General features: G+C 31.9%; 1 protein-coding gene across 2 annotated transcripts in view; it reads right to left on the reverse strand.

Annotated features, from left to right (window-relative positions):
- The window catches only part of Ca-beta (Calcium channel protein beta subunit), an 828959-nt gene that overhangs the window by 669688 nt on the left and 145657 nt on the right, over positions 1-13614 (reverse strand). The gene's annotated exons all lie outside the window — the stretch shown is intronic.

Genomic DNA, 13614 nt, shown 5'->3' on the forward strand with positions numbered 1-13614 from the left:
TATGACAAAAGTTTCGCGGTGCAAGTAACCAGCAACATCTTTAAAATTGATGCTGAAGATAGAAAAATATATATATATATATATATATATATATATATATATATATATATTAGTTGGTTATTTAACGACGCTGTATGAACTACTAGGTTATTTGGCGTCGATGAGATTGGTGATAGCGAGATGATATTTGGCGAGATGAGGCCGAGGATTCGCCATAGATTACCTTGTATTCACATTACGGTAATCAGCCCAAGCGGGGATCGAACCCGCGCCCGAACGCAACTTCAGACCGGCAGGCAGGCGCCTTAACGACTGAGCCACGCTGGTGGCTATATATATATATATATATATATATATATATATATATATATATATATATATATACTGTATCAGCAACAAGGTTTAGACCTCATATAAAAATATAAATATTAGTACAAAAAATATAAAAAGTAACAGAAAGGAAGTTGATAGGATGAGAAGAAAATAAAAAGAATATGGAAAAGTAAGAAGTAGAATATGTAGAAGGGGATGAAAATGAGAAATAGAACAGAATGAAGAAGAGGAAAATAGAATAAAATTACGTATTTATACGAAGAACAAATGAAAACAGGAAAAAAGAAGAGACAGGAGATTTGAGGAAATCGCTATGATAGTGTTAATGTCTCTATAAGAATAATTAGGATAAATACCACTAATAAGGCAAAGAATTAAGTTCCATGGAATTGCATCTATAGAATTCATTGACATTGTGTAAAAAAACATGTATTGGTCAGCATACTAAGTTAAAATTAAGCAATGTTTAATTGAACTGAAGACACTGCTCTTTTCACAATGTAATCAGTTAGTATCTTATTTTTCTTGGGAATGAAAGTACTGTCATTGTGTTACGAACTTAATTAATTTAATTAAATTAGAGAGTTTTCCTGCTTCTGTACATTCTCGTTCCTCACTTAAGGTTAGCAGTGTAATTGCTATAAAAACAAAGAGAATTCACAATGGTGATGTCATTCACAGAAAAGTTCATATCTTTAACCAGGAAAGTCTAATAACAATACGATGAAGATATTCGTACTTTTTGTTGTCGTATTAAATATGAGTAGAAAGTGCTGAAATGTTAAGGCAGCTACATATTTAAAAAGAAGTTCAGCATAAGTGTTACTTTATTTTTGTCGTAAATTAGTGTTCGCTGGAGTGGGATGCGGTTGCTTATCAAAAAATGTATAGCTAGATGATCAACTATTTTTGTTTTCTTTTTTGTAAAGTAAGTTATGGAAAAGAGGCTATTATAAACATGAAAGAATCAATGTGTGGAATTTATTACGCATTGCGTAGATCCATTCAATGTGTTTCGGCTAATTTCTCTCTGTCTCATACTGATTCTATGACAAATACTAATACCTTGAACAATATTTCAGTTATTTGAACTTAGTACTTTACAAGTTTAATAATTCCGGATTTGTGGTTGGTAAGTATAGATTAATTCTGTGATAAACTGCACTACTCTGCAGATTTAAATAATGTTATTTGTTAGCAGTGGCATATGCAGAATTTTGTCAAGGGGGGTATTATTAAAATTGTTTACAATTTACATTATCGGTATTTTAAATTTTGTATATTATTATTATTATTATTATTATTATTATACGGTATATTTATTAATATTAGGTATACTATATTCTGATAGAACATATTCATAAATATCCTTATATAATCACTGAAACGTATTTTTTCATAATCATTTACTTTTTAACAAATTTTATCTCTTTATATTAATATTTATAAACATTTATACATTTATAATTATATTCCCATCATAGAAAACAATAATTATATCTATATAAAAATAGTGTTCAATGAATAATGTTAAATGACAAGCCATGTCTGTAGCAAATATGAATGAAAAAGTCCTCTACCATTTTCTTCTTTTGCGGTTAGTTTTCTCAGGGATAATTATTTTGCATGATAATTTTGTATCCCAGTTTCCTTTAAGTACATTTATAAATTATTGGACAGAGCAACATCTATTACTAACATACGATTCTGTTTTTTTAATTCCAGATTTTACTTCTATTATTTGAAGTGTAAAATCTACGAATCGTTCATTATTGTTTACACACAGAATACTTAATATCTTCTGTTTAATTTTGTATAATAAAAAATGCTTGTATCATTATTACACTTACATAATTATCACATATCAGTTTTTTATATGATCGGTAAGACACTTTACTTTACATAATAGTAAATCCATTGAAACAATAAAATATATTGAAATAAATGTAATTATTAAACACAATAATTTAATAAGGAACTCATCATGGATGGAGAATGAATCTGGCATGATGAATATATTGAAGAAGGGGTAGGAGGACTATGCCTTATGTTGATGTAGATTTTGTTACTCTGACAGTGAAAAATTAGAGGAGGGAAAACGATTACAAATAAAAATAAATACTCAAATATATGTCACTTTTCTTTCAAGTTCAAGAGGAGGGTTCAAACCCGGTAACTCTCCCTTGCGTACGCTCCTGTTTATTAGTAATTTATTAGTTATGGAAATACACAATTTTAAATTACAGCTTTGTTACAGAACCCTTTAAGTTTAAGGGGTACTTCACACTCATGGACGCTTGTTAGGCCTTCCAATTGAACTCCGAGTTCCTGAATACACAGCTCTAAGTAATATTTCATAGAAATGTTATTAGATTGAAGTTAACTGCAAGAATATTCCCTACACGTTGCTGGAAATCTAATTTGAAAAATGTTAAACATTTCTGCAAATGTGATAAGGACACCGTAAAAGAACCAAAACCAGCAGAAGCAAGCTACTCATTCTACAGTCTCTCGGCGAGATCGTAGAAAGATGTGAAGGAAAAGTACCACCTGAGGTTGTGCAGATGTTTTGAAAAATTAATGCAGTCCATTAGGAAACGAATTGGGAACTATCAGTCTTAAGGGATGATGTAAGTCATGGGTAACGCGTGCCTTTTTAATTCCTACCCTATCTAACGCTCCACTAAATTACAGAACGGGTCTCAACTATTCAACCCGGCAGGAAGGGTAGTTATGCAGGAACAGAATCAGCCCTTACTTTTAAGTATCTGGTATTTTCAGAGAAGAAAAAGAAACCTGCTGTCTTTTTTTTTAAGTGAACTTGTCCTTGAAATAATGGACGCATTGAAACGCGCGGGTTGCGGGGGCTTAAAGGAGAGGGGGCAAGTGTGTTTGCGGTCGAACAGAGAGAGAGAAAGAGAAAGGACCGGTGCAGGCAAGAAATGTTTTTTAAGAAGCGGTCTAGATGGTTTACGGGTGGAGGAGGAGGAGGGTAAGACTGACTTTAACGGCCTCTGCATTGCCTTTTGCCCAAAATCCATCAGGGTCTAAGGCCCACCAGATGGAAAAGACGCAAGTATAGTCATGCTCGCTTAAAATAAAAATTTTATACTTTTAAAATAAAAGAGTTTTTTTTTTTTAACTTTTGTACCAGTATAACATTCCGTAGATGTATTTAACATACATACAAAAGTTTATATAGCAAATAAGGAAATGTTGGAGGTTAAAAGTGGACTTTTCTTCAAGGATTGTTAGTTTGTAATAGTATCTAATATCCAGCAGAAGTAAGTTAAAACTTCGTTATATAAGGAAAAACGGTTATATAGCCTATATTCCGAATTCGTTTTTCCAAACCTTTGCGTTCAGTCAAAACCGTCAATCTATTTAGACCGAAAGTCCAAGGGTATCATGAAGAGTAATAATGAAATAATGAAAAAATGAGTAATGGTTCCTATTTTATTTCATTTTGTGTATTCTCTTATAGGCCTATTAATAATGTATTTGAACTGCGACCGAACACGAGCGCTGCTCATTCGCTCCTCAAATTTTGTTAATATTACTATATTTCCTTTTCTATATTGATTTATTATTTTATTTCCATTTCTCTTGTTGTAATTATATTCTGTATTCTGTATATTTAAATTTAAATAATAATAATAATAATAATAATAATAATAATAATAATAATAATAATAATAATAATAATAATAAACAAATGTACAAACATCGCGCTGTCACTGATTAGAGTTACCGAACTTGTGATTATTCAGGTTTTATCTCTAAATTTCTGTGTTCCCTGGCGTAATGCGTGATCGTATTAAATTGTGAAATTAAGAATAGTAATTTTGTATACAAGAAATTCAATAAAAAGTGGGAGCCACCGGCGTAACTCAGTCGACTAAGGCACTTGTCTGCCGATCCAGAGTTGCGCTCGGGAGCGAGTTCAATTCCTGCTTGGGCTGATTACATTGTTGGGTTTTTTCCGAGGATTTCCCCAACCGTAAGACGAATGTCAGGTAATCTATGACGAATCTTAGGCCTCATCTCGCCCAATACCATTGATGCTAAATAACCTAGTATTTGATATAGCATCGTTAAATAACCAACCAACCAAATAAATAAATAAATAAATAAATAAATAAATAAATAAATAAATAAATAAGTGACATTCTTGTTTGTTATTTGAGGTGACATCTTGAAGATTTTATTCTTTCTTCTTTTTTTTCGTTCTTTCACTTCAGATTATTATTTTTCCTTCCTCTTTTGTGTTTCCATTCTCTTCTTTTTCAATATTCCGTTCTCTTTCTTTACCATTTTGCCTTTCTCTTATTCTTTTCTTTCTTCTTGTATTATTTCTTTCTCTTGTTTCTTCATTTTTTGTTTCGCACTCATTCTTTTCTCTGTTTCATTCTTCCTTTATGTTATTTTCTTTTCTCTTTATTTCTTTCATACTTTTCTTTTTCTCTTTCATTCTCCTTTTTCTCTTACATTCTCCTTTTTCTCTTCCATTATTTTCTATTCCTCTTCTATTCTTTCTTTCTCTTCTTTCTCATTCTCTCTTTCTTTCCCGTTATTTTGTTTATCCTGTTATAGTCTTCTCTTTCTCTTTCTTCTTTTTCCTTTCTCTTCTTTTTTCATTATTAAATTTTCTTTCATTCGTTTATCTTTATATTTTATTTCTCCTTTCTCTTTTGTTAGTCTTTCTTTTATACTTCTTTGTTTATCTTTCTTTATTCTTATTTCCTCTTCTCTTTCATTCTTCTTTTCTCATTTCCTCTCAGTTTTCTTTTATTTTGTATTTTATTTTTTCTTCTTTTCCCTTCATTCCTTCAGTATCTCATTTTTTATGTTCTTCTTTCTCTTTTCTTTAATTCTAACTTCACTTACTCCTGTCTTTATTTTATTTTTTATTTTATTTATTTACTTACTTACTTATTTATTTATTTTGCTAATAATTGTAACATAAAATATAAATAAACAGAAAAAACTTTAGCTCACCCCTGCTCAGGGGCGGATTCCTGAATTGAAATTAAGAAGCATATAATACAATTTGTCTTATGTCTACTGTACTACACAATAAGAATATATAAATTTAAATGTACAATTTTTCAATTTTCATAAAATCCATACATAACGTTTTAAATTTAATACTAGAACTATTAGAATTGACAAGATTAGGATATTTAAATATAAATTTGTTATATATTCTTGGGCCTAAATTAATACTATGATTAAATACTGTAGCAATGTTGCATTTTGATTCAAACAATCTTAAAGAATTCATACCTTTTGTTTCATAACTATGGGAATACAATTCAAAATTATTTCGATTTTTATGTATGAATTTTATTAATACAATATAATAAATTTGTCTTATATTAACAACATTAAAGTCTAAAAACAATTTTTAAGGTGGAAAATCAATAGGTTTATGAAGACTTATTTTAATTATTTTCTTCTGTAATAAATAAAGTGGATTAAAATTGGATTTAAATAAGCTACCTCATCCTAAAATTCCATACATAATTACCGATTAAAATAAAGTTGAGTGTATTGTGCGTAATAAACTTATTGACAAGTAATTCCTCAATAAAACAAATAATATATTATTTTACGTAATTTATTACAAAGGTAATTAATGTGTTGGTTCCATTTTACTACTCTCTTATTCCTAATTTCCTTCGGTTTTTTTCTTTCTCTCTTTTTATAATTTTAATTTATTTTTTTTTTCCATTCGTTACTATTTTCCTTTTCTTTCTTCTTTCTTTCCTTCCTTCCTCGTTTCTCGTTTTTCTTCCTTTTCCCATATTTTATACATAATATCACGATTCTGTTTTGTGCATTTTCTAGAGTTTTTAAGCTCTTTAATACTGCACTGGATAGACAATTGTCGGGACTCCGCAACGCAGGATTGGCATGACTATTGGTCTCTACCTGAGACAACACAGAACATCACACTGGCAAATTGAAGGATGTTTGTCTGGGCTGAATTCAAAATTATGATCGTAGCGTAGAGACACTGTATGCTCTTGGTAACATAATAATATCGGGTTTATAACTCGAAGTCTGTTCTACGCCGTCACTGTTTTTTCTCCACCCACGCTGGCAGCAACAAGGGTGGCTGCAAATGAGGGTGAAAGCTGAATCTACAGCAAACCTGTTCAAAATAGCATCTGAACTCTCACAGACTTAACAAAACCAAATAGGACTCTCTCTCTCTCTCTCTCTCTTTCTGTCCCTCTTTTTCTTTTTCGCTGAGTCATTCGAAGTTCTAGGTTCGAGCTTCCTGGTCACCAGATTGGACTGTAATAAAAGATACTTTTAAGTAGAATGTTCCCACACTTCTTGTCAGATTTCTCCAAGTGTGATTTCTGTTATACTTTGTATTAAAACGTATTAAAAGTTGTACATAGTTGGCATTACTGACATGAAAAAGTAATACTACTTAATAGTGATAAATAATTTACTTGTAAGATACGCGACAATACAAGGGACATTAAAAAACCCATTAAAATTGCTTTCAAAGACCGATGTCAGAAAATCCCTATGGCTTGACAAATCAGACTAAAGAAACATTTTATTACAAGGAACTGTGTCTTCTCAGTTTAAAACTCATTTGTTTTTCACACGCTTAACAATTTATACTTTATCAACACTAAATAAATATTTCTCCTCTTCTTCCGACTCACAATACGATAACAAATAATTCTTCGTATTTCAGTTTTATTTTGGCAACTTAAAGCTTTCTTCCCAAAGATTTCTTAATACCCACTTTAATACGTTTTAATACTAAGTACAACAGAAATGACACGTTTATTCAAGCATATTAATCCTGCCATTATTGTTAACGCAGCAGTCAAAATAAAGTGAATAAAGGAATGTCGAAACAATAAGTAATTTTTATATATAATAATAATAATAATAATAATAATAATAATAATAATAATAATAATAATAACGTCGCCCTCGGTAGCATAGTTGGTATAGCACTGGCCTTCTATGCTCGAGGTTGCGGGTTCGATCCCGGCCGAGAAGTCGATGGCATTTAAGTGTGCTTAAATGCGACAGGCTCATGTCAGTAGATTTACTGGCATGTAAAAGAACTCCTGCGGGACAAAATTCAGCACACCGGCGACGCTGACATAACCTCTGCAGTTGTGAGCGTCGTTAAATAAACCATAATAATTTAAATAATAATAATAATAATAATAATAATAATAATAATAATAATAATAATAATAATAATAATGGTTTATTTAACCTGGTAGATTTACGGCCATAGGTCTTCTCTAACATTCAACCATATGTACGTCAGTAGCGGCCGGTGATCGAAATCCTCGGTGAGGCCAGATGCAACTAGTTTAATTGCCTCCGATAGGAAATGTTTGTTTATGATATTAATTATTATTGTTATTATATTATTAATATCATTATTACTGTGTTATTATTATTATTATTATTATTATTATTATTATTATTATTATTATTATTATTATTATTATTAGTCTATTCTTATTATTATCAATGAAAAATAATAATTTCACTCACCAAATAAGCTGTTATGCTCTGAGTTTCAGTGATTGTTTCAGTGTGATGAAGCAACCCATATGTGTTGAAATTCCCCTTTCTTTCTTTTCTTTTTATTTTTTTTTCTTTGACAGCAACAAACAAGGCCAAGAGAAGTTTATTTTGCATCACATTACCACATAACCATTTATGTTGCCCATACCAGGATGCAATAGAAACTCGCGTTTTAAGATTATGTGTGAGAAAAATTATCAGCGATGTCGTAGGTATCTCGATAGGTTCTCTCTGTATTTAAAACTTCCTTTCTTTTTAGTATTATTTCTTCTCAAAAAAGGACACTCTAACAATGAATTAACTGCACCAGCATTACTTCTCTCATTTGTTTCTGTTTATATTTTCCCGAAATACATTACAACATTGGCCCACATTCACTACTGTACTACACCCTCGCTTATATGTCATAAACTGAGACATAAGGGGAGAGAATCGAGTGGGTCTCTGCCTGCCAAAGAGCTGGAATTTTGTTATTTATGGCCTAGTTAGGAAGACAAGTCACCACTGCTATTCCCACCCCACTCTACCCTTGAGGCCGGCCCATGGATGGGACGAGTGAAATCTGACCAGGCCAGACGAATTGTGCCTCAGCTACAACGTTTTAAGCGTAAACTCAAAGCCTGCGAAAGGACATGAAATGAATTAAGCGAGACCCGGCACGAACGATTCTGGCCTCAGGAACAAATTTTACTGCAAAATAGGTCTATATACATCACAAGCCAAACCCGGCAAGAGCAATCCTGGCCTCAGGAACAAATTTTACTGCAAAACAGGTCTATATACATCACAAGCCAGACCTGGCACGAGCGATCCCGGCCTCAGGAACAAATTTTACTGAAAAACAGGTCTATATACATCAAAGTTTTCAAATGCTTCTACAGTGATATATGCTTTCTTTCAAATAACCAATACATTATATGAAAACACAAAATTTGATTTCAGTTAAGCCAAGTGACTGAGGCCCGGCCTCACTTGCCTCAGTCAATCAGCAGCCACTGATGTACGTCGACTTGAACAGCAGCGGTGCTAGCGCGCTGGGCATATAGTCTAAGCCAGAGGATCCAGGTTCAAATCCTGGTGGATCTCGAATTTATAACTTCTGTTGGGCAAGCCTATAATACAGGCAACACCGGAGTTTTATCCGGTTACTCCGCGTCCACTGTAACATCCCAACAATTCACCATCATCATTCAGTTACGAGCGTGATGTAAACCCACCACCTGTGGTGCACTCTGGTTAGTCCCTGATAAACTAAGTGATCTACGCTTCTTGGCATTAGCGACATCTGTGAGTTATGCTTGTAGAGTCGGAAAGAAAAAGGGCAAGTTAAGGATTCTGCCATATATATATATATATATATATATATATATATACACACATTTGTTGTATGTAATGTGTCTGTGATATAATAAACCAAAAAAAAAAAAAAAAAAAAAAAAAAACCAGATGCCGATATACACACACACATTATTAACAAAGACATATAGCGTTTTAAAATATATTTGAATCCAATGTTTCGTTTGTCAGTTTTTTGCATAATCTACATATGTACAACTAAACAAAACTACGAAGAAAATTGTCTGACTATTCTTGAAGTGAAACTCCATCGTGTGCTTTTGATTTCAACTGAACACTATTGCTATTAGAGATGGGAACGAAATACCGATATTTTCGACATAGCGATATATCAGTATCGAAATTTTGATTCAATATATCGTATAATGTATCGGTTTTCTCATAAATTTATCGTATTTTTTTTTTGTGGAATTATTATCATTATCAACAACAACAAACACTAAACAACTCCGATAATTTCCTAGAGAGTTTCGCTAATGAAGGTGGACAGTTACATAATTGTGCAACCTCACTCAATACTTTGTTCTAATTGACTGGACTGGAATTCGAATTTAATCTGTTTAATATGCAGCGCTAAATTCAAAATGCAGCATGTGCGAACGTGAGACAGACTTGAAGTTTATCTACTATTGTTTTAATATTGTTATTAATGTTCTCCAAGGCAGGAGCAAATCCCACCCTGAAAGGGAACCGTCTGACCTCAAAACGGGTATCAAAACTTTTATTTATATATTCTGAAATTGAAAGAGAAACAAGGATTTAATATCGATGTGACATTTGTTGTTTGGATTGCTGGAGTGTAACAATAACTTGCAATGGGAACTTACTGTAGAAGGACTGTATCAAATCAACTGTGAAGTTTATTAAAACTTGTAACATTCTAAGTGCGGTTTACTTACCATTTAAAAATAATTACGTTGTTAGATAGAAAAGAACATTATATCTATGTCCTGTCTTGAATCCTTTATAAAATTAGAATAATTGAATCGTGTTTCATTATCAAATACTCAACCATGTACAGTTCACTTAACTCTTTCCCACTATATCATTTATGCTCACCTTACCTCCACCATAATTTTGATTTAGGTTAGGAACTACATCATATAGTATTGAAAATGTATTATTTATTGTTACAATTTTACATTTATGCGTTTGATTGTTATGATGTTAATTTCAATGATAAAAAGGAATATTGAAATTTAAATAATTTTATTCTAATACAGTAAATGTACACCTGAAAATGCAATTTGCTTACGGAATAGCGATTTATCGATAATCGTTCGATATATCGATATATTTTCTGCAATATATATCGATTATCGAAATTAGGTTTGCAATATATTGCAATATCAATATATCGGTATTTAATTTAGTTCCTCCATCACTAATTGCTATTCTTTTTACTAAACATATATTTTACGTGCATAATTTGCGAATGAATTCTCTCGTAAATAGTGAATATAAAAAATTCACTGTTCACACAGACCAACAAAACAACTGTCCAAAACAACTTAGACAGCTATTCCTAGAAGTACATATTTAAACGCTAGGCAAGTGTGTTAAAAATTGACTATTAGACCTAAGCGATAGCGGGCGAAAAGTGCTTTTAACACTAGTGCAAAGAGTAGGCCAATATTTAACACTAACTTTCAACTTTTTGTGCTATTTTCAATTGCTTTCCACCAGATGTTATACCACGGCAAGCAATCAATAAAGCGGTGATAACAACGCCAGACCAATTAAAAAATGACTATTTTTGGTTAAGAAAAGTACACAAATTAAATGAATTGGGGCAATCATGTTTTAGCTGAGGATTTGTCTTATTTATGTGCAGTCGAATGCTCTACCGCTGAAGTATACCGTCGTCTGCTTTTAATATTATAGGGTTTTACTGTTACAGTGACGAGGAATGCAACAGTGGAAATATCGGGAGAATTGTCTCTGTACCAAAACGGACGAACGGCTGTCTAAAAATAACGTACCCTAAGACATACTCATGTTCAAAATTATTTTATTTTGTTTGTAGGATTGCTACACTCGGCTTGTGGTCTTGTTTCGCAAACATCTCTACTCGAAAAATAAAATGTCATTTTTAACACTTGTAGCGTAAATAACAATTTTGATGTCCTGGATACTAAAAGGTGTTTCTTTTTGGTGAAACTATATAAGTAGCTATATTCCTGCAGTATCACAATACTTTCCCTTTATAATTCGTATCATGAAAAGTAAAAAAGAATCATTGTCATCAAAATTCTGGTCATGGAATTTGCTGGAGATCAAGACCAGGTTTATTTGCACAAATTCGCAATTTGATCGAGCTACTCAGCTTAGTTCTTATTCAATATATCGCACTTAAATATCCTTTCAATGCATGTCTTAATACATTACAAAAACTCACCTCTTTGCCGTTACGTCAATACAAAGGAGTACAATTTCCTTTTTATAAGTCAAGGTCTCAGTGTCCTTAATCGACTTTTTATTACTTATATGTTTACCTAAGTTCAACGAAAAATTATAATAGAACGAGTGAAATGTTTAAATATAATTACAAACTAATATAATCTAATGGTTATAGTAGGAGAGTGCAGGATGGAGAAACGCCTCTGGTGTTATGTAGCAGCATGTTTCCTTTGTGGTTTTGATTACCAAACTATGTGACGTTTGAACACGTGAATTGCGTCAGGACAGTATAATTTCTGTATGTAGTTTTAAGAATCCAACATATCAGCCATAAATTTGCTCTGTAATCATTCTAGATATTGTCAATCCGTTGTCTCTAATTAGCTCAATTTATATGCGTCCGAACACATTTGCAGAAATAGTTTATTAGAATGTTGAGCAAAATGGCGAAGAAGTAATTATAACTTTGTAACTTTCACTGTGATACTCTTCACTCGATTTCTACTGTAACCTACCACATCTACTGCCATCTGCCAGCTAAAATAAATCATCATTATTATTATTATTATTATTATTATTATTATTATTATTATTATTATTATTATTATTATTATTATATATCGGCATCGTTAAATGTGCTTATTTAAAGAGCTATTATCTCAGCAACTAGCGAAGATACGTATTGAATAAAAATGCAAGATTTTAAGAAGACCGACGTAGCCTAGATTTATCAAGAAATAGAATCTGCAAAAATAGATTAGATTTTTTTTTGTAATGTTTATTTCAATTTGTTACTTTTATGTAAAATATTTTTTTTTTCTGACCGAACTAATAGACATATATCACTTAATGTGCGTCAAATTCATATGTATTGTTATCGATATATGTTTAAAATTTTCATCCTTCTATAATTGAAGGGTTCAGAGCTATAGTGGGCCAAGCGCCATTTATTAAAAACGGAGTAAACAAGAGTTAAAATTAAGTGATTACCATAATTTAACGAAACATAGTAAGTAAGATAAAGTATGACATTAAAATTAAATGATATGACAGTCTTCATTAAATTATATTTACTTAACTTTAACCCTTGCCTTCTCCGTTTTTCATAAATGGCGCTTGGCCCGCTATGGCTCTGAACCCTTCAATTTACGTTCGTGAGTCAACATTAATTTAAAGTTCAGATTTTTTTTTACAACTTGTATTTCTTGATAAATCAACGTCAGTTTTCTTAGAAACACTGTATCTTTATCCTATAAATATTATACAGATAGAATATCCTGAGTAGTTTCTGAGATTGACATTGGGTCATTGGAGGTATAGGGTTAATCTCCCTTTAAACTTACGTAATCTTCAACCTACTGCTTAAGCAGTACAATTCTGGCACAATTTTTGCTAAGCATGGCTAAAAACTAATTCAAAATTAACAATTTTCTTGCGGCTAAGCTGTTCTAAAATAAAATTCACTCTAACCACTGGCGAAGATTCTCTTATTTGTCGCAATAATTAAATGAAATAGTCCGATTTGTCACGTCGGCAAGTAGAAAACAGAAAATTGCATCATCGTGTCTATATTATTGTTAAGATGCGATCGCAAAGAATTCTATGAACACTTCTGTAACTTCCGTGCCGATCATATTGCAGCCTTCTCGTAACAAATGTCAAAACCTTATGCACGTGCAAAGCAGACCATAAGACGGCTTCTTGTTTTGAGTATCTCTTTGTTCTTTTAATCTCAACTTTCATCCACCATAACTTACCAATTTTATGCATTTGTACAGTCAGCAATGTGTTTGATTACGCAGTGCTTAGTTTATTGCCACGGAAATTTTTTCTATAAAGAATCGCCGACAACAGTGCACTGTCTGCATGTTGTCATTTTGAAATACAGTGGACTCTCCTAAGTTCGACTGAACAGAATTGAAAGTTCAGTCCAATAAGGGTAGT

This window comes from Periplaneta americana, chromosome 9 (assembly GCF_040183065.1).
Source record: "Periplaneta americana isolate PAMFEO1 chromosome 9, P.americana_PAMFEO1_priV1, whole genome shotgun sequence".
Classification (NCBI taxonomy): domain Eukaryota; kingdom Metazoa; phylum Arthropoda; class Insecta; order Blattodea; family Blattidae; genus Periplaneta; species Periplaneta americana.